The 20,023-nt window shown below is 36.1% G+C and overlaps 1 protein-coding gene across 1 annotated transcript in view; it reads right to left on the bottom strand.

Moving 5' to 3' along the window:
- LOC124360875 overlaps nt 1-2,132 on the bottom strand; it is a 47,321-nt gene extending 45,189 nt beyond the window's left edge. The window contains exon 1 of the mRNA XM_046814851.1: nt 2,027-2,132. The gene's annotated coding sequence lies outside the window, so the exon portion shown is untranslated. The remainder of the gene's footprint in view (nt 1-2,026) is intronic.
- Between the last annotated feature and the right edge of the window lie 17,891 nt (nt 2,133-20,023).

Here is a 20,023-nt window from a genome sequence, read left to right as displayed (position 1 = left end):
AATCGTTATTTGACATTTTGTTTCTACTGATTACTAGATTAGCGTAGAACAATATTTCGTCAATGTAAAACAGGTATTGTCTTATCGCAAACCCCTCCCCATCCTCAGACAGAGGTCAAAGTCGAGCGGTCTAGTATTTAACGTGATTGCAGAGTCTCGCCGCCCGTTCAGTTGGTGCGTCGCTTTGTCGTACTTCCGTATTTTACCCCTACATTTCTCCAAACACAAAAGGGGCTGATCAGAAATATAAATTGAATTGTAATGGAAAGGCAATTATGTACCGTGCAAAAACTTAAATAATCATGTGATGCCGCGCGACCTGCCGTAATCGGGATTCTCGAGAAAGATAAGATAACAGCGACAACAATACCGATCACAATACCTGGAAATGCTTGTTGATTGATGGAATGTTAGTTCTGTTACTCAAATAAATCGTTTTATAACGTTGTAAGTTTATTGAAAAAAGTTTAAGCGTTGGGGGTATATAACGGAATCCGACCCCATTAACGATTAATAATCGTTGTAAGTTTGTAATTTTGTAATTAAAGAGTTGTTTTTTCGTTCTATCATGTTTGTTTCTATAAATTTATATTTTTGTGTTCTTCATACTGGTGTGGTCGGTATAATCCCAAAGTACCGAATTTAATATTTACAGTGATCAAACAAATTATTATAACAAAAATTAGGAAAACTGAAGACGACCATATTTGCTCCTCTCACAGTTACAGTTGTTTCTTTCCCACAAATTTCACATAATGGGGTTTTCGGTACGAGTCCAACATGTTGAAGCCACAAAAAAAATATATTTTATATATGTCTTATCATCTTTTAAAGCAATGTCGTGTAGTTTTCTAAAATTGACTGCCATTTTTAATAATTAAAACTACTTATGTAAAATTGAAATATTACCCTATATGTGTATTATTTTAAAGTGTTTACAGCTGTTGATATAGACTATTTAAGTTAATAATTCAAAATAATTAATCAGTATCGATTGATTATATCAAAGGTTATGATTAAGTAATATCGTTTGCCAATTTCGATATAAAAAACCGGGTCCGTTTATCGTACCCTACCCGAATTTAATATTAACAGTGATCAAACAAATTTCCAACATCCAAAAAATTTTTGTTTCTTTCCCACAAATTTCACATAATGGGTTTTTTGGTACAAGTCCTACATGTTGAAGCCACGAAAAACATGTCTTATCATCTTTCAAAGCAATACCGTGTAGTTTTCTAAAACTGACTGCCATTTTTAATAATCATTTTATGTTACTTATGTAAAATTGAAATATAACCTTAAGTGTATTATTTGAAAGTGTTTACAGCTGTTAATATAGATTATTTCGGTGAATTGTTCAAAATAATTAATTAGTATCAATTGATTATATCGATGGTTGTGATTAAGTAATATCGTTTGCCAATTTCGATATAAAAATCCGGGTCCGCTTATCGTACCCTACCTCCCATATATATGAATTTTTGAAAATATGCTAGTGTTCCACCTAAATTCTGCCTGCCACAGGAGCACTTTTAAACACTGCCAGTCTGAGGGTTATTATTAGTAAATAATAATGCCAAAGAAACCAAACATATGTTAATCTGATAAAAAATGTACCTTTATATTTATAACTTTTCACAACTTTAGCCTAAGCCTGTTAGGTCCTAGACTTAGGACTTGTCATAACCAAATGGTGAAATATTACCTAGACCTATCCTAGGCCTTCATACAAATCTGATCTAGAATTACATTAAATGTGAAAAACTATGATTTTAATATAGATTATATCGTTTTAAAGTAATCCTTCATAAAACTAACTAAATTCTTAATAAAAAATAAATGGATATAGCTCAGCCTAGTATTAGAAGACTATGCTTGAGTACACCCTATTATATCTATAATATTGACGTATACTTAACATAAACTTACTTCATGTAATAGACAACTACAATATGTCTCCATAAAAATGAAATAAAGAAGATGTAAATAATACTAAAAACAAAATCTAATAAGGCAGACTTACCACCAAAACTGCCTTCAGTATTCCACCAATTCACAATAAATAGTAGACAGACACTAGACAAACCAAAACACCAGTACGCCAGAACATCCAAAACCAGCCAGCACAAGGCACACAGGATAGAGAATAGCGAGTCAGCCGGTTCAAATTCCTCTTTAGTTAGGCTTCTTCCTCTATGATGGATAAGCTCTTTTCCTGAAGCAATATTGTATAATACCAATTCTGGACCAATTTTTAAAACTAAACAAATTATATAAATCATTTTGAAATTAAAATTAGGATCTAATCTCCAAATAATATTTGTTGTGAAATAGTATTTGGTTGCTTTCTATAATCACATTAACCTGATGTAGAAAGTAAAAGATGTAGACTATTTTAATATTATGTTTTAAAATACAAAAACACTTAATTATTTCCTTCAACGGTATCTATCAAAATTGTTAAGAAAAATTGCAAAAGCACCATGGTATGTATCCAATAAAACGTTACATGAAGATTTGAACATCCCAACAATCAAAGAAGAAATAACCAAATTCAGTCGCATTTATCTTTCAACATTAGAAGATCATCCAAATCACCTTGCAGTAAATCTACTTGATAATTCTAAAAATGTGTACAGACTCCACCGAACTGCTATCCTGGATCTACCTTTTAGGTTCGTGAATTAATTATGTTAATGTTAACAATGGTTAACATCTAACTCAATTTTAATTGTTAATTTTGTGTCCATTATGTCTCTGTTAACTTATCCCTGCTTAAAAGTTTCTTGCGTGTATTTTAGTTTCTACCAACAGCATCCACCACTATACAAATGTAACAACAATGATAATCACTAAATGAAGAACAACAACAAATAATAATAAACATAACTCTAGAACAACAGCAACAATAATACAAGGAAAGTGTAACAATACTAAATTAAAACTCAAGTTCGTAAATCATTAATTTAATTACTTTTGTTGTTATTCTGAACTTGGTAATCTGGATCTTGTTTTTGTAGATTAAATACATACTGTAATCATAAATAATTTATAATTAAATTTTGGTTAATTTTAACATTGCATCTAAAGTTATGGATCAGTTCAATAACGAGTTGGATCTGGTTTATAACAATTTAAGAAATTTATCTAAAGTGTTCAAATATATCTATGTTGAGGAATTTCGTTCACTAAAGTACTGCTGAAACTGCAATAACAATTTCAAAACAGTTAGTATCTTATAAGTGTTATAACTGTATTATAGATGAGCCGCTTTGAAAACGACCTTGCACGGAGATTTCTTGCGCATAGGGGGAGGGAGGAGCAGGAGCTCTACCACGCCTACCACCTCTTTCAATGTTCGATCTATTTCCTATAGTCCTCCTCCGTAGACTAATGGATATAGTCTCGGCTCTCTAACCGAGAGATCACGGGTTCAAATCCCGGGGAGGGCCAATCAGGCATAGACACGATAAAGTACTTTGCAAATAAATACCCGTGTTTAATAAATCAGAGTACTTTGCAAATAAAATACCAGTGTAATAATAAATCAGTTTACATCGAAGCCAGCATAGCTTAAAGCTGAGGCTTAAAAAAAAGAGAGAAAAAAATTCTTTTACGAAACACAAGTGAGAACCGAGCGCTTTGATTCCCAGGGTTGGTGTTTTGGAGAATCAAGCTGTGTTTTGTTATTCTCATTGTTATAGAATAACAAATATTATTATTAAATATTGTGTGTGTGTGTGTGTGTGTGTGTGTGTGTGTGTGTGTGTGTGTGTGTGTGTATGTATGTGTGTGTGTGTGTGTGTGTGTGTGTGTGTGTGTGTGTGTGTGAGTGTGTGTGTTGTGAGTGTGTGTGTGTGTGTGTGTGTGTGTGTGTGTGTGTGTGTGTGTGTGTGTTGTGAGTGTGAGTGTGTGTGTGTGTGTGAGTTTGAGTGAGTGTGAGTGAGTGAGTGTGTGTGTGTGTGTGTGCGTGTGCGTGCGTGCGTGCGTGCGTGTGTGTGTGTGTGTGTGTGTGTGTGTGTGTGTGTGTGTGTGTGTGTGTGTGTGTGTGTTGTGTGTGTGTGTGTGTGTGTGTGTGTGTGTGTGTGTGTGTGTGTGTGTGTGTGTGTTAGGAATCACACATCAATCATTGCATTTTATATTTAATATGTTAGTATAATTAATAAGTACCTTAACAAATGTTTATTAACAGCTGTTGTTTTTATTACTGGGTTTGTAAAATAGCTGTTATGTAACTCTTTGTTCAGTAAAATGTTTGAATAAAGTCAATGTTTTTCTGTAGTAAAAGCGCTTGTGTCAATGTTATATGTTTTCCTTCTTCCAAACATAGTGCCAATTACATCAATTTTTACTGTTTTATAATATTGTGGTGTTTATTTATTTATGTCTTTTTAACACGAATTATTATTATATTACGATTGTACATTTTGATTTGTCATTAATTCTTCAAATTATGGCAACACCAAAAAACTTCAGTTGTACTTATGGAAGGCCTCTGAGGGGACAGAATCGGGAAATAGTGAAAAACGTGACTGAATATTAAAAAGCAATGCTGATTGAAAATAACGTATAGTAATGGTATAACTTACAGTATAAGTCTAACATGGCCAATGAAACCAACAGGGCCACTGGAGTTGGTGCAACAGTCGCCAAATAGATTATAAGACAAGGAAAACAGGCACTTAAAACTCGTGGTTAGCTATCTTTTTCAAATCCTACGGGGTAAAAGGAGAAAGAGCTAAAAGCAAAAAAAATTGACGACTTTACAAGAACTTGCATACATAGAAAAACTCACGAAATGTATACAGTAAAAAAAGTGTTCCAACATTGGCAAAAATACAGAAAGAATTAGAGGAGGCTGAAATTTTAAAATGCTGAAAAACATAAAAAAACTATATATGCTCTTGGATTTTGTTGGAAAAATGTCAATCCTACCGCAAAATACTGATCGAGAGGTCTGAAATTATTGCTTGGCATATTAAATACCTGAGACAAATTAAAAAGTACCGAGAAGGAAAATGTAATTTTTATATCGATGAAACTTACATTAATGATTGTTAAGTATTATTGCGTTAAATAACTTGTTTTTTATTGCCTAATATGAAAAGGCTACTTTTATTGAACAATAATTATGTATATATATTTTTGGGCAATTTATACTCTATATTTGCCTTTATTTTACTAAACTGTACATACTGCATTAATTCTATATCTCTTTCTGCGGCCTAGTGCCTACAATACCATTCCTTACTGGATTACAATATTCACGTACAGTGACAGACCAATGGACCATTGTTTTAACGAATCAGCTGTTTACTGTACACTCACCAACCAATCACAACGGTTGACTTATCAAGGCTCCGTGTTGCCCACCTTGCAAGCGACAGCACGCTTGCTTAGTACATTCTAGCCACTGCTGACCATACTTACTCAACACGTGACATTATGCCTCATGTGATACTCTCTCACTTAAATATTAGTTTTTAACTCTATTTGTTGCACATTTACATTTACATTAAAGCCAGTGCTCTGGGTTGGCAATCTCTACCAGAACGTCGAACACACCACACTACACGCTCATGGCACACTGCATCGAGACCTCGCCCCTAGTACCACGGTTCTTCTGGGTACTTCTCTTGTCAAGCTCACCGCCTCTAACGGACAAGCTTATGTCTTTCGTGCCTTAATTGATTCAGGAAGCATGCTAAATTTTATTAGCGAGAAAGCCTCCCAACTGTTGGGCACACAGCGCCGTCCGGCCACTATTAATGTCGCCGGCCTTTCTCAAACCTCTGTTTACACACGCGGAGTTTTAACTCTGGGCGTGGAAACTCTTGCTGGCCACCCAGTTGCCGCCCCGCACTCGTTCCACATATTGCCACAAATCACTGTAGACCTCCCACGAGTGCAAATATCTCAGGAGGTCATGAATAAGGTTAAAAGTATTACACTGGCTGATCCAACCTTCCACCTCCCTGGTGGCATTGACGTCCTTATTGGTGGAGCGCTATTTCCACATATTCTTACTCACGAGACCTACTCTCTTGGTTTCAATTTACCTCACGCCCTGGGCACCTGTTTTGGTTTCGTGCTGATGGGGACGGCTCCCTGCACACCACTGACGCAGTCTGTCTCTACTATGGCTGTCTCTCTTCTCTCGACTGCTGAGGTGGACCTCCACGCCTCTCTGTAGCGTTTCTGGACACAAGAGGAACTGCCTGCTCCCAGTAAAAGGTCTACAGAGGAAACTCAGTGCGATGAATATTTTTCTACCTCGCACTCCAGGGACCGTGAGGGTCGATATATGGTCCGCCTCCCTTTCAAGGACACCAGTACTCATCTGGGAAGTTTCAAAGTTCATGCTGAAAGTAGACTCTATTCACTCGAGCGCAAGCTCCACGCTCCCACTAATGTGGAGTATTATAATTTATATTCTGATTTTATACATGACTATCTCTCTCTAGGCCATATGCAGGGCTGCCCTACTCCTGACTTAAGCACTCCCCACTACTTTCTGCCACACCACGGCGTTTTTAAGGCACAAAGTAGCACCACCAAACTACGCGTCGTTTTTGACGCCAGTGCCAAAACCAGTTCCGGACTCTCTCTCAACGACACTCTGTTGACCGGACCTAAACTTTAAAATAATATTTGTGACATTCTTCTGCGCTTCCGCCTTCAGAACTTAGTGTTCTCTTGTGACATCAGACAGATGTACCGCCAAATCAAGGTGCATCCTGACGATCAACATTTCCAACTGATCGTATGGCGTGATCACCCCACCGACTTGATGTCCACGTTCAAGCTCACGACAGTTACCTAAGGCCTGAACTGTTCACCCTACTTGGCCATCAAAACGCTACATCAATTGGCAGAAGACGAAGGTCACCGCTACCCCCATGCTGCTGAGATTCTCAAGCACCAGAGCTACGTCGACGACCTGATCTGCGGAGCTGAGACTGAAAAACTCGCCGCTGAACTTCAAGATCTACTCATCAAACTCCTTCGGCTCGGTGGCTTTGAGCTCCGGAAGTGGGTCTCGAACTCTCCGAGACTTCTGCAACACCTTCCTAAAGATCATCGGGAAATCCCAGTTTTTCTGCAACCCTCTCATGAGCCTCATTTTTCTATTTTGGGCCTAAAATGGACCCCTCTAACTGACACTTTTACGTTTAATTTTAATTTTTCTTGTGAAAACCCCACTAAGCGTAAAGTGTTAAGTCTCATTTCTCAAGTCTATGACCCCTGTGGTTTTTTGGCGCCTTGTATAATGCTCGCAAAAAATATCATGCAACTCGTATGGATTTCTGGCATAGATTGGGATGATCCGCTCCCTCCAGAAATATACAAAAAATTGGCACGCCTTTTTATTTGAACTTAAGCACGTTGCTACTATTACAATTCCTCGTGCTATCCCCTACTCTGCTGCTACTCACTGGGACTTGCACGGTTTCTCTGATGCCTCAGAACTAGGCTATGCTGCTGTAGTCTACATCCGCTCTACCTCCAATGACACGGTGCACGTAAGCCAAGTTATGGCTAAAACTCGCGTCGCTCCTCTCACAAGAGTGACGCTGCCCCGACTGGAGCTATGCGCAGCTCATCTCCTGGCCCAACTTGTGAAATATTGTGTTACTCAATTAGCTCCCACCCGCAAGTTTGGTTCTATTGTTTGCTGGTGCGACTCTACTGTGACCCTCGCGTGGATCAAAACACCTTCTTATCGCCTCAAAACCTATGTGGCTAATCGTGTGGCGCAAACTCAAGAACTTGTGGCTGTGGATTGCTGGCGCTACATACCCAGTGCTTCTAATCCTGCTGACTGCGCCTCCCGTGGGATCCTTCCCTCTCGATTGGTGGATCATCCCCTTTGGTGGCATGGACCCGACTGGTTGCGTCTCCCCTCCTCGGCCTGGCCAGATAATGATTCCAGCCTTGACTCGGTCTCTCTGGAGGAGCTAGGGGAGCTGAAGCATTCCACTCCTGTCATTGCCTTGGCCACAGCACCGCCTACGTGGGACCTCCTCATCCAGTACTCTTCCTGGAGGAAATTGTTGCACGTGATGGCCTATGTCTTGCGTTTTATCCACAACTGTCGTTCACCAAACCGCCACTTCGGACCTCTCTCCAAGACAGAACGGGACTCCGCGCAGCTGCGAATTTTCAAGACCGTGCAAGAGGAAGCTTTCACTGAAGATCTGGCTCTACTGCGGGACCGAAAGACGTGTTCTACCAGACTTCAACGCCTCGCCCCATTCCAGGGTCCGGATGGACTTCTCCGCGTCGGCGGCAGACTGCGCCACGCTGACCTCCCGCCGAACATGTCTCACCCGTGCATCCTGCCCAAGAAGCACCCTGTCGTGGACCTCCTCATTGACCATGTCTATGTCAAACATCTCCACGCTGGCGCGCAGCTTACTCTCTCTCTGCTCTCCCAGCAAGTCTGGATCCTCTCTGCACGCAGCGTGGTGAGATCTCACATTTTTAGATTCCTCACATGTTTTAAGAATCGGCCTAAAAATAACGCCCCTCTCATGGGCGACCTCCCCAAAGCTCGCATTACTCCAGCCCGAGCTTTTCTCTCCAGCGGCATGGACTATGGTGGCCCCTTTTCGCTCAAGGTCCATAATTTACGCTCTGTCCGCATTATTAAGGCCTATATTTGTATTTTTGTTTGTATGGTTACGAAGGCCGTTCACATTGAGGGGGTGACGGACCTGTCCACCGAAGCTTTCCTTGGTGCTCTCACTCGCTTCGTTTCTCGTCGTGGCCTGTGCACAGACCTTTATAGTGACTGTGGCACAAACTTCGGAGGTGCTAAAAATGCCCTACACAAAATCCTCACGGCTGACCAGCGCAAAGTCCAAGACTTTGCTGCTGACAGTTCAATTCGATTCCACTTCAACCCTCCTGCTGCTCCCCATCAAGGTGGAATTTGGGAAAGTGCCATCAAGAGTGCTAAACACCATTTAAAACCTGTCATGGGACTCCACATACTAACTTTGTCTCAATTCATTACGCTCACAAATCAGGTTGAAGCGATGCTCAACTCCCGCCCGCTCACCGCTCTCTCCAGTGATCCCAGCGACCTTCTCCCACTGACGCCTGAACACTTCTTGATCGGCTCTCCTCTGGTTTCCGTTCCTGAAGAGAACTTGCTGGACATACCCACGAACCACCTTTCTCACTGGCAGCTGGTTCAAGCGCTGCACCAACGTATCTGGAAGCGTTGGCAGCGATAATATCTCCAGACTCTTCAGCAGCGCCTCAAGTGGAGCACTCCTTCCTGCAACCTCCAACCTGGAGACCTCGTCCTGGTGCATCAGGATACTCCCGCTCTCTCTTGGCCCCTTGCACGGGTCACTGATGTCACTCCAGGACAAGATGGTACAGTTCGAGTGGTACATCTCAAGACCTCAAGTGGAACTCTCACTCGTTCAGCAGTGAAGGTGTTTCTCTTACCTCACCTCTACAATTAATTAACTCTCTACCACCGCCTATAACCTTTGTAATTTGAGCCTATGTTGCTCTTTCTCTCATTGAAGGCGGCCGGTATGTTAAGTATTATTGCGTTAAATAACTTGTTTTTTATTGCCTAATATGAAAAGGCTACTTTTATTGAACAATAATTATGTATATATATATATTTTTGGGCAATTTATACTCTATATTTGCCTTTATTTTACTAAACTGTACATACTGCATTAATTCTATATCTCTTTCTGCGGCATAGTGCCTACAATACCATTCCTTACTGGATTAAAATATTCACGTACAGTGACAGACCAATGAACCATTGTTTTAACGAATCAGCTGTTTACTGTACACTCACCAACCAATCACAACGGTTGACTTATCAAGGCTCCGTGTTGCCCACCTTGCAAGCGACAGCACGCTTGCTTAGTACATTCTAGCCACTGCTGACCATACTTACTCAACACGTGACTTTATGCCTCATGTGTTACTCTCTCACTTAAATATTAGTTTTTAACTCTATTTGTTGCACATTTACATTAACATTAAAGTCAGTGCTCTGGATTGGCAATCTCTACCAGAACGTCTCTGTTCCCGGACACCCGCGTCTACCGTGCTCTACAGGACTGGCCACAGTGTTATGAACCATTCGTTTGCGGTCGTATTGTGCGTGAGTGAATCCGTGAAGGACATCTTCCGTCTTCACGCTTGCCTACAAGACAGCAGCCTATTTCCACACTTCCTGATCACAACCTGGCCCTCAACAACAGCAGACTACGGTTACCCCTCATGAAAACAAAGGTAACTGTTTATTTTCTGCACTTTATTTGAATATGCACTGTTCATAAACTCATTATGTGTAACCTGGTGAACTCTTGTTAAAATCAGTGTGTTCGGCGTCTTTACTGCCTAATGTGAAGTGGTCCTTCTTAATCGAGCCTCTAAAATCTTATTTCACGGTTCTCGTAACCAAAATTCATTCTTTTCAATGATAATCATGTAACTGTAAAATGCTGGGACAGTCCAGGAGAGGTTGGAGGTAGTAGGGCATGTAGGGAATGGGGATAGGATTGTCATGTTTCATGGCGGAGGAGAAGGTCTTGTAAAGAATAGTTTTAATTTACAAACCCAAATTTTAAAAAAACCGAATATCACGTGATATGAACTTTTCGAAATGGATTGGTTAAAAGTTGGTACCAAACGTAGCGTACCCAGCCAGAGGCAATTTTGTTCCCCTTTGCCAGATCCACTAGTGCATTCTTACATTTCTACACTGCTTTTGAGTCAAATGAGCAGACGTCGAGCGCCTTTAATGAATCAAGAATCAGTCTTTATTACCCATAAGGCACAGATTTACATGCATGAGGTATAGTCAAAAAACAGGAAACATGTTGTTCACAATTGTCAAAAGGAACTATAAAATTGAGATTGAAAGTACACAAATATAAAAGTTTTGTGATTGAGGTTTAAGAAAACAACCTTAATTATTTGGTAAATTAGAACTAAATAACAATGTACAGGCAGTGAGAGAAGTGAAAACCTTAGGTTAATTACTTACAGATTTCAGCAGCAGGAGAGTCAAATAATTCTTTTACATGATAAAAAGGATTACTTATTAGCCAATTTTGGAGTTTTGTTTTTTAAATTGTTTAAAAGTAAGATTAAGAACTTCCTTAGGCAGCTTATTTAACATTTCTATACCCACTATCCTATGACTAGATTGTTTTTTTCTAAGTCTAACAAAAGGTACATCAAAATTGTTTTTATTTCTGGTGTTGAAATTGTGTACCTCAGGCCTTTTTACATGTAAGCAGGGGTTCTTAAAACTAGTTAACAGGATATTAAATATGTATAAATTAACAACAGTTAGAATCTTAAACTTAATAAAAATAAGCCTGCAGTGTTCTCTATGGTTAACTTTAGCTATAACTCTTAAAATCCTTTTTTGTATAGCTAGAACATTATTTAGGTATGGGCTATTCCCCCAAAAAACAATTCCATAGTTGAGAACAGATTGAAAGAGTGAGAAGTACACTGTCTTAACATAGTCATCAGTTAAAATGTCACTTAGCCTACGAAAAAGAAATGTTAATCTACTTAGCCTAGTACAAAGATGCTCTATTTGTTTTTTCCAGCTCAAACTTTGGTCAATCCAAACTCCAAGGAACTTAACCTCTTTGCTAGTGTTAAAATTATTTATTGAAGGTACTGATCTCAGTCCAAAAATAATAGTTTGGGGTTTCTCCTCGTTTAATAAGAGCGAGTTTGCAGAGAACCACTCAGAAACAGTTTTAAGTGAATGATTAGCCATGTTTTCAAGTTGATTTAGGTCTCTATTGCATGTAAGCAATGTAGTGTCATCTGCATATAGGTATACATTACTTCTTAGACAATATGGTAAGTCATTAGTGGCTATAATGAACAGAAGGGGTCCAAGGACCGAGCCTTGTGGAACACCACAGTTGCTAGTAGCGATAGAGGACCATACACCCCATGTATATACCGCTTGCCTTCGATTATGGAGATAACTGTTGAAAAATTCAAGAGTTTTATTTTTTATCCCATATAAACTAAGCTTATGAAGCAAAGTGCCATGGTCCACGCAGTCAAATGCCTTGCTAAGGTCAATAAAAGAGTCCCAGGCAAAGTTTTTATTTTCAAAGGCATTTCTAATATCCTGTTCCATGGCCCCAATTGCATCCATGCAAGACTGTCCACTTCTGAAGCCAAATTGTTGTTCATTAAAGAATGACCAAGACTCAAAATAGTGGTTTAACTGATTGTGTACAATGTGTTCAAGTACCTTGGACAGGGTAGGTACCAGACAGATAGGCCGATAGTTGCCTGGGTTGTATTTATCCCCCTTTTTGAATTTTGGAGAGACTTTGGAAATTTTTAGGCATTCAGGAAAAATACCTCCTTGAAGGCAAACTGTAATACAGTAAGTAAGAGGTGTTACAATATAATGTACTATTTCTTTGATCAACCAATTTGAGAAACCATAGTAACCTTGAAATTTGGAGTTTTTCATCTTTTAGATGACCATAAGGACATCATCACAAGTTTAAAGTTAAAATTAGGCTCATCTATTTGTGTTAAATTAAGAAATTGCTCAAAAGTAGTCTCAGATTTTACAATGTTATTTCTGATGGAACTGATAGATTCAATAAAAAAAAGTCATTAAGAACACTGGAGTGTAAAGGAATACAGCTATGGTTGGACTTAGATTGTAGGTTGAGGTTAATGCTGCCTGACTCTGAAAGTATTAAATATTCTGGTCCATTAAGGGTCATTTGTATGAGCCTTCTAGTACATTTTTCTATAGCCATGACCTCCACTTAATCTCCGCTGTCTTCTTCACCTCCTACTCCAGAGGAGTGTATGAATCTCAGTACCGCTTCCAGTGCCAGAGTTGGACAGGAGCTCATTGCCCCTGTAATGCTTACACAAGCTAGCCGTTGAAGACTTTGTAGCCTATTTGGCTGTTGTATTTTGCTGTACTTTTGGCCACTACACAAGAGCTGCACATGTGACAATTGGTTTATGATGGCTTCATAGATCCAATATATCATTTTGGGTTTGTATCCAAAGCCTTTTGCATGCACCAATAGATTTGTTGCTTTGGATATTCTACTTACAAATTGACGATTCCATTTAAACCTTTTGTCTAGAACTACTCTTAGATAATTTACCACTTAAGAATATTTTATTCTAGTACTTTCTAGAACAGGTTGAGCAAGTTAGAAAAGAATTCATTTGTCTGGTAAAGATTATTATAAGATTTTTTCATGGGTTATGGGGTTTTTGGTGGGACCCATGACACCAGCTGCTTTTAACGTTAAGAGTATTTTGAGTGAGGCGTTTCAATTTGCCTTTATTTCTTATCCCTGACAATAAGCACCAGATTGACACTATAACATTGTAGTTTTGTTATCCCTTTCTTCTGCTTTAGTCAAGAGATCGTCCACAAATGGAGACGATACCCCTCCTTGAGGGCACCCTTTCGGCCTGTATGATTTATAATAGGATGAACTTCTGCCTTTTTTTCGTACAAACACCATTATCGATGTTTAATAAAGTCTTCTGTTATTGAATTTTTGTTAAGTAGTAATATGAATAATAAAAAGATATTTCATTAACTCACGACCGATTTACTCTCCACGTGTTTCAGTGACATGAGATGGGTATATACATGTTCAAAATCCAACACTTCTTTCCATCTGGCAATTTTGGCAATTGTTGCATCAGACATGTAACCCCACTATACATGCCCCCCATTCAAGGCCGGCTCCACGACTATTGTCTTAACGACGATCGTCGGTCACCACGTGTTCCGTTCCCGCCAAACACACGTTTTAAATATATAGGTCATTTACCCTGCCAATATGAATTACCGCCATTAAACATTCCCGCTAATATAAACAGATTAATTTCCCACATTTATAAACTATTTAAATACAATGTAAATTTGTGATCGTTACTAAAGTTAGGTACCACATATTTGATGTGCTAAAAAATGTCCACTAAACTAAAATTCCATGTCTTTAAAAAAATTGTTATCACCATGAGTTTTTTATCAGTTTGATGTTTAATATATTTACTGTTGTTTTGTGATGCATTAGTAAAAATAGTTTTCAATGTATTAATAACAATATTTTGCGTTTTTATTCGCTAATCTTATTTATCTAAGTTAGTTGTGTTTCAGGAACTAGTGGTTAATTTTATACAGAAAATTGCACAATCAAACAAGAGGAATTAACGTACTGGAAATTAGAGGTTGCCAATGTATTTTATGCCTGAATGTTTGTCTAGGTCGTGATAAATGACTATGCTGGATACTTACATTAAAACCCTCAAATGGCAAATAATTAACTATTGCAATGTTCAGAATATAATTCTGTGTTTTAAGGTAAAGTGCTTAGTTGAATAAAATATCATTTACATAACTCATCATTCTCTAAATCACTAACATTTAGAAACATTCTGTACAGTTAAGAACTCTAAAGCGTCTATTAAATTACACAAAAAGATTGACAAGTCTAAATCCTCCAATGTATACAATGTAATTTGATATAAGCCTATTTAAGGTGACGCAATCGATTTTTTTAGTAAAATTAATAAAAATTGTTAAAATATGATAGTCACAATTCTTCAAGATACCTTCCTAAAGACAGAAAAAGAGCAAAAAATGTTTTTGGTCACTCCACAAGAAATTATAAACATTTTAAGTAGTAATTTTGGGTCTTTTAATAATCAGCCCCAATGAAAAACGTCTGATGATAAGGATTTCAAATTTTTAAAGTAAACATGTGAAATATGATCAGAGGGATTGACATATTTTTTATTTTGAAAATCATGAGTAAATTTTCCACTATGTTTATTTAAATTGTTATGGAAAGAATATTAATTTTATATATTTTGCAATTAAAAATAAGTTACTCTCTCTGAGAGAATATCTAAAATTTGTAGTTTTTAAATTGTAAAAAACGCATTTATATGGAATCTGTGTTGATTTTTAAAAAGACACAGTGCGCCTTTGTATTTTCAGTGTACTTCCTGTCCGGGCTGCTTGTGAATGCCTGAGCAGTCCCCTTACCCCTCTAGCCGCTCAATTAGTTCCTCCTTACCTTCGCTCTGCACTTGATGTCTGCATTCTCGGCTCTATCATAACTAAACAAGTAGTTTTATGACAACGCTAATCTCACAGAGTCTTTCTTGTGTTAAGCTGAGCACACTCATTTAATTACATTCTGAATGACGATATATATATAGTTATACTTATACGTTTCAAATAACTAAACTATTCAAAACATCGTTAGATGTTAAAATTACGGTTAATTGAATGAATTTCAATGCTTGACGACAAGGGCGCTTTACGCAATGTGGGCTACATGCTTTAAAATTTTGCATTCTTTTTTTGACAACGTAAAAGAATAATAAACATTATAGTCCTCTCTGATAAAATAAATAAAAATTAAAACACTACCCAATTGGAAACGGGTTAGAATAAATAGTCTAAACGTCTAATTAATAAATTATCTATCTTCAAATGTAGAGGCAGGAAAATTAGAAAAAAACCATATACATTGATCAATTGATGAGACTATGCATTTGATGCAGAATGTAGAATTATTTTATAATTTGGCTCAAATAAATAGTTGAAGATAAGGATAAGATTTTTACGAGGTGTATACGAAAAATACATTCAGACGAGGAAAGGACATGTTTTATTTTAAATTTCATAAAGAATAACTTTACTAACAAATATGTCGTTTCCCAAATTATGATTATAAAATATATGATTTCCTCCAGTCATAAATCATTTAAAAAGTGTCATTTCCTGAAGGTATAATAATTTATTTGGTTAGTTACATAAGTAATACAATCAAAGATTTAACTTACATTCATACTGCAAAAAAATGTATATAGATATTTTCAGCAGTTTTTATTTGAGCCTGGTTATACAATAGTCTAAATTTCCTAATTTAAAGGTCTATAATTCTTGTAAAATGTTCGAAAACATGTTTTACTAGATCAATTCTCAAAGAGAAGTTAATCTGAACTTGACGGCCTATCCACGAGGTCTGTCTGTCTGCCTATCTGTCAGAACGCTATCTCAAGAACTTACTGACATTTTGAATAAACTTTAGTTTTAAACAAGGAACATTGAGTTGAATGATGGTGCATGTCCAATCATGGAATATCACTGAGCGTTGTTGAAGCTTATATACCGAGGGGATAAAAAGTTTATTTTCTGTATTATTTCCTGCCTGTCCGCAAGGCATATCAAGAATGGAAAATAAATAGACTTAAAATTTTGACTATAACATATTATGCGACACGCGATGTTGTTTGTATACCTCTTACCTTGTTTGTATACAGGCAAGACAGTTCGATGATGATTTCAAATTTCAATATGCAATTCTCATAATCAAAATTATCCAAGGTTATGCAAACATGGCAACTTGGATAATACAGAAATTATAACATTAACTGTATTTAAAGTTTATGTTTATGTAAAAATGCTGAAATTGTTAACTTAACTTAAAACTTTACATAAAATGCCCATCTGATCTTTCTCAATTTGAAAAATGGATAAAAAATGTGTCTTACACGGTACGTGATAAATAGTTGTCCCTGTCTACTGGAATAGTTTTTTAATGAAAGACTATTGTGTTGTCATAATCCCGATATCCTATCTGTATTACGAGTATGATAACTTAAAATATATATTTATTTTTTTCTGCGTACCTATCTTTTAAAAGTGTACTTGAAAAAGTTGTTAATTACAATGAAATATTGTACGAAAAAATTGTAGTTTTCTTTTGAAACTGCTCTAAGAGACTATATATATATACGGTTTAGGAATAAATATTCCTGTCGGTTTGATTTCACTGAGGGAGATCTACTAACTTGAAACGTCAAACTAAATATTAATTTTTAGTTTAGTCGGTTAATTTGTACAACACTGATATGATGACTATGAAGGTTAGCATGATACTTGCAACACTTCCAAATATTTAAAAACGTCTTGAAACCTTAGAATTCTGTTGTAAAAACGTAAAATTGATTTAGTTACAATCAACCAGAAATTATGTTTGTTAACATATTTACTTATAACGATTAAATATATACTTCCAAAGGGATAGTAATATTTAAGTTTTTTTATCATTAAAAACACAAACAAGACAGAATTCACAGGTCATTCACAACGTTTGATATATGTTTTATTCTGTCGTAGAGTATCTTGGATAACGAGGTACAAACCTTTCAATAATATACAGCATCATTACGGGAATAATAATGAACACATGATTAGCATAATTTATAGCTAATTCAAACTGAAGTTAAATAATGTTTGGGTAAGTTCTTTAGCTAGTCTTAAACAATAGAGAGTTTCAGGATGACGGCCATTTGCGATTGTATAAAATTTTGGGCTGGGATATTTTACAACATAAATTTGAATTGAGACAATATGTTTAAGCAATTTAAAGCTATTGTTATTCCTTATATTCTTTTCCAATAAAAACAGTTGTTCAAAAGTTTTAGAAGTATAGAAGAAAATTCGATCGTTATAATGATTCGAGACAACAGCACATGTTACATCTACCTTTCTTCCAATTAAGCCAGAAGGGAAATTTGACCTCTTGTCATAGTTTCGAAAATTGTATTATGGCTGTTGATATAACAATTCTTAATATATTGGATTAATCTGGTAAAATAATTCATAGCTATTACTGCATAAATTAAAATAATCATATAAATTCTTTGTTTCAACACTAATTTAAACTTAATATTTTATAGATGCATGTTGATAAAATTCATTATTTCGTGATTTTGTACAAAGTGGATAGTGACCATTGTGAAACTATTGGTCGAGAGATGTGGAAGTATTGTCTTAGTATCAATTTTAGTTTGAATTGGCTAGAAATTATGACACTTCACCACTATTTTCGCAATACTATTGTATATTACTGAACACTCAACTGCATCGTTTTAATTCAATTATTTACAAATCCAGGCAAAATAATACAGTTTTTAATAACATTTAATACATTAAATACACTTGAATATTACGTAATAATTTACAATTTTTATTACACTTAAGCTTTAAAGTTGATGGCCATTTCCAATTTGGGGAAATGGTTATATCTTAGTTTTTATTCATGTTTTATTTTTGTAAAAACTTTTAAAACTTTATAAGTTGTAAAAAACCAATGTTAGCATCATTTTGCTATCCCACATTGTTTTGCCAAACTTGAAGTTATGTTTACAAATGTTAGATTTCTATGACAGCAATACCGATTACTTGATGTATTGAGTATAAAAATATTTGTTAGGAATTTCTAAAAGAACACATACAACAGATACCCTGAACATTGATGTTTACCACACTACAAACATTTTGGTCTGTTGGAATGCATTTAGAGTCTGAAAGCACACGTCTGTATTTATTTCTAGAACTGTCCATTAAATCCGGTTTGAATTGACCATGTACAAAGCTTGAATATAGTAAACGAATTGAATTAGTTGAAATAAATTTTAAGCATGAAGGAGCAGCACCTTTTACGTCAGTGCAGACGTTAAGAATTGACTTAAAAGTCATATAAATTGAATAATTTACAGTGAGAAGAATATTTATTGTAAAATACAGTACCTTGTATCATAATTATCCCAACAAGGACAGTGAAAGGGTCCACAGTAAATCAAGTCTGTTTGGCACTGCAATCACTTGTAGAAAGCTGGGCAGAACGAAAATCTAGATGCAGACGCCAAAGCCATTATTTTGTAAGTCCAAAAGCTACGGAAGCCGCACCAAGATCAAGTTGAGAGGGAACAACATAAACAGGTACTAATAGTACCATGAGAGGGAAAAACATTTAATTATGGCTATTTAACGGACTTAACTGAATACAATGCATTTTGGCTGAAAGAGGAAGTGACTGACTGCATTATTTACAGGGCGGAAACAAGTTAGTAAATTTAATAGTACCAAATGCACAACAAGTAATGTCATTCTCTCTTTGTCTTACTTATGTACATAAAACTGAGATTTAGCTACTTGTACAGTAAACAGCTTATTATAATAAATTACAACTTAAATAGTAAACTATATAATTATGTTAGTTGCCCATTTTTAAATTTTAGTTATATAGCCGTTTAAGCTTAAATTTACAGCAAAAGTTGATTTTTCAATGCTTGATTTAGCCTTTAAAACGTAATTTACAACGTATTTTATATGAATGAGTTTCTTCAATATAAAATTCTGGGTAATCATAACATCTTACTTTGTATATACCTGAGCATTAGTGTACATCTGACATGCAATTTTGAACTTGAATGTTCAGTTTATTTTCCAATTGCCTTAGAAGCTAAGACTTTATTTAGTTTTTTAGCCTGCAGTATTACCTTATTAGTAAATTAATACTTATTCGGTATGTAAGATAATTGTAGCTGTATTTACCACAATGGTTTAAACCCAATGTGTGTCAAGCACAATTAGCGAATAAACATTTTTACTTATTTTGCAGCTTGTGCAGTGCAGGGTCAAGAGCTAACGTGTTTGACACTTTACTGGTGACCAAAGAACTGATACAACCTACTTGTGTAGGCAAATATAACATTTTATAAATCAACTACAGCCAATAGAAGTCCCAAATATTTCCCAAGAAATCCAATATAAGCATAAATCAAGTATTACTGATGAAAATTATGTTCAAATACATTATGGTAATAAGTGTTTGAGAACAGGAAGTACATAAAGTACATTTTTTAGTTGGTAATTATAACAGCTATCAACTCTGACAATTAACCATCAAACTTAATATATTAATTTAGAACCTTAGACCATATTTTTTATGCTTTTTGTACCTCTTCAGCTCTCAACATTCAGCAAAAAGTCTAAAATTTAAGCAAAAGTTTTGATAAGATATATAATATATATTCTATTTTATAACCACAATCAATAAACTGTTAAGAAGCTTTACTTTTTTAAGTTAGCAATTATATTATTGTCGTTAAGGAATTGTTAAAAACACACAGTACA

The sequence above is a fragment of the Homalodisca vitripennis genome, chromosome 1, assembly GCF_021130785.1.
Source record: "Homalodisca vitripennis isolate AUS2020 chromosome 1, UT_GWSS_2.1, whole genome shotgun sequence".
NCBI lineage: Eukaryota > Metazoa > Arthropoda > Insecta > Hemiptera > Cicadellidae > Homalodisca > Homalodisca vitripennis.
Note: the sequence above shows the minus strand (reverse complement) of the source record. Positions and strands in the feature narration are given on the sequence as shown.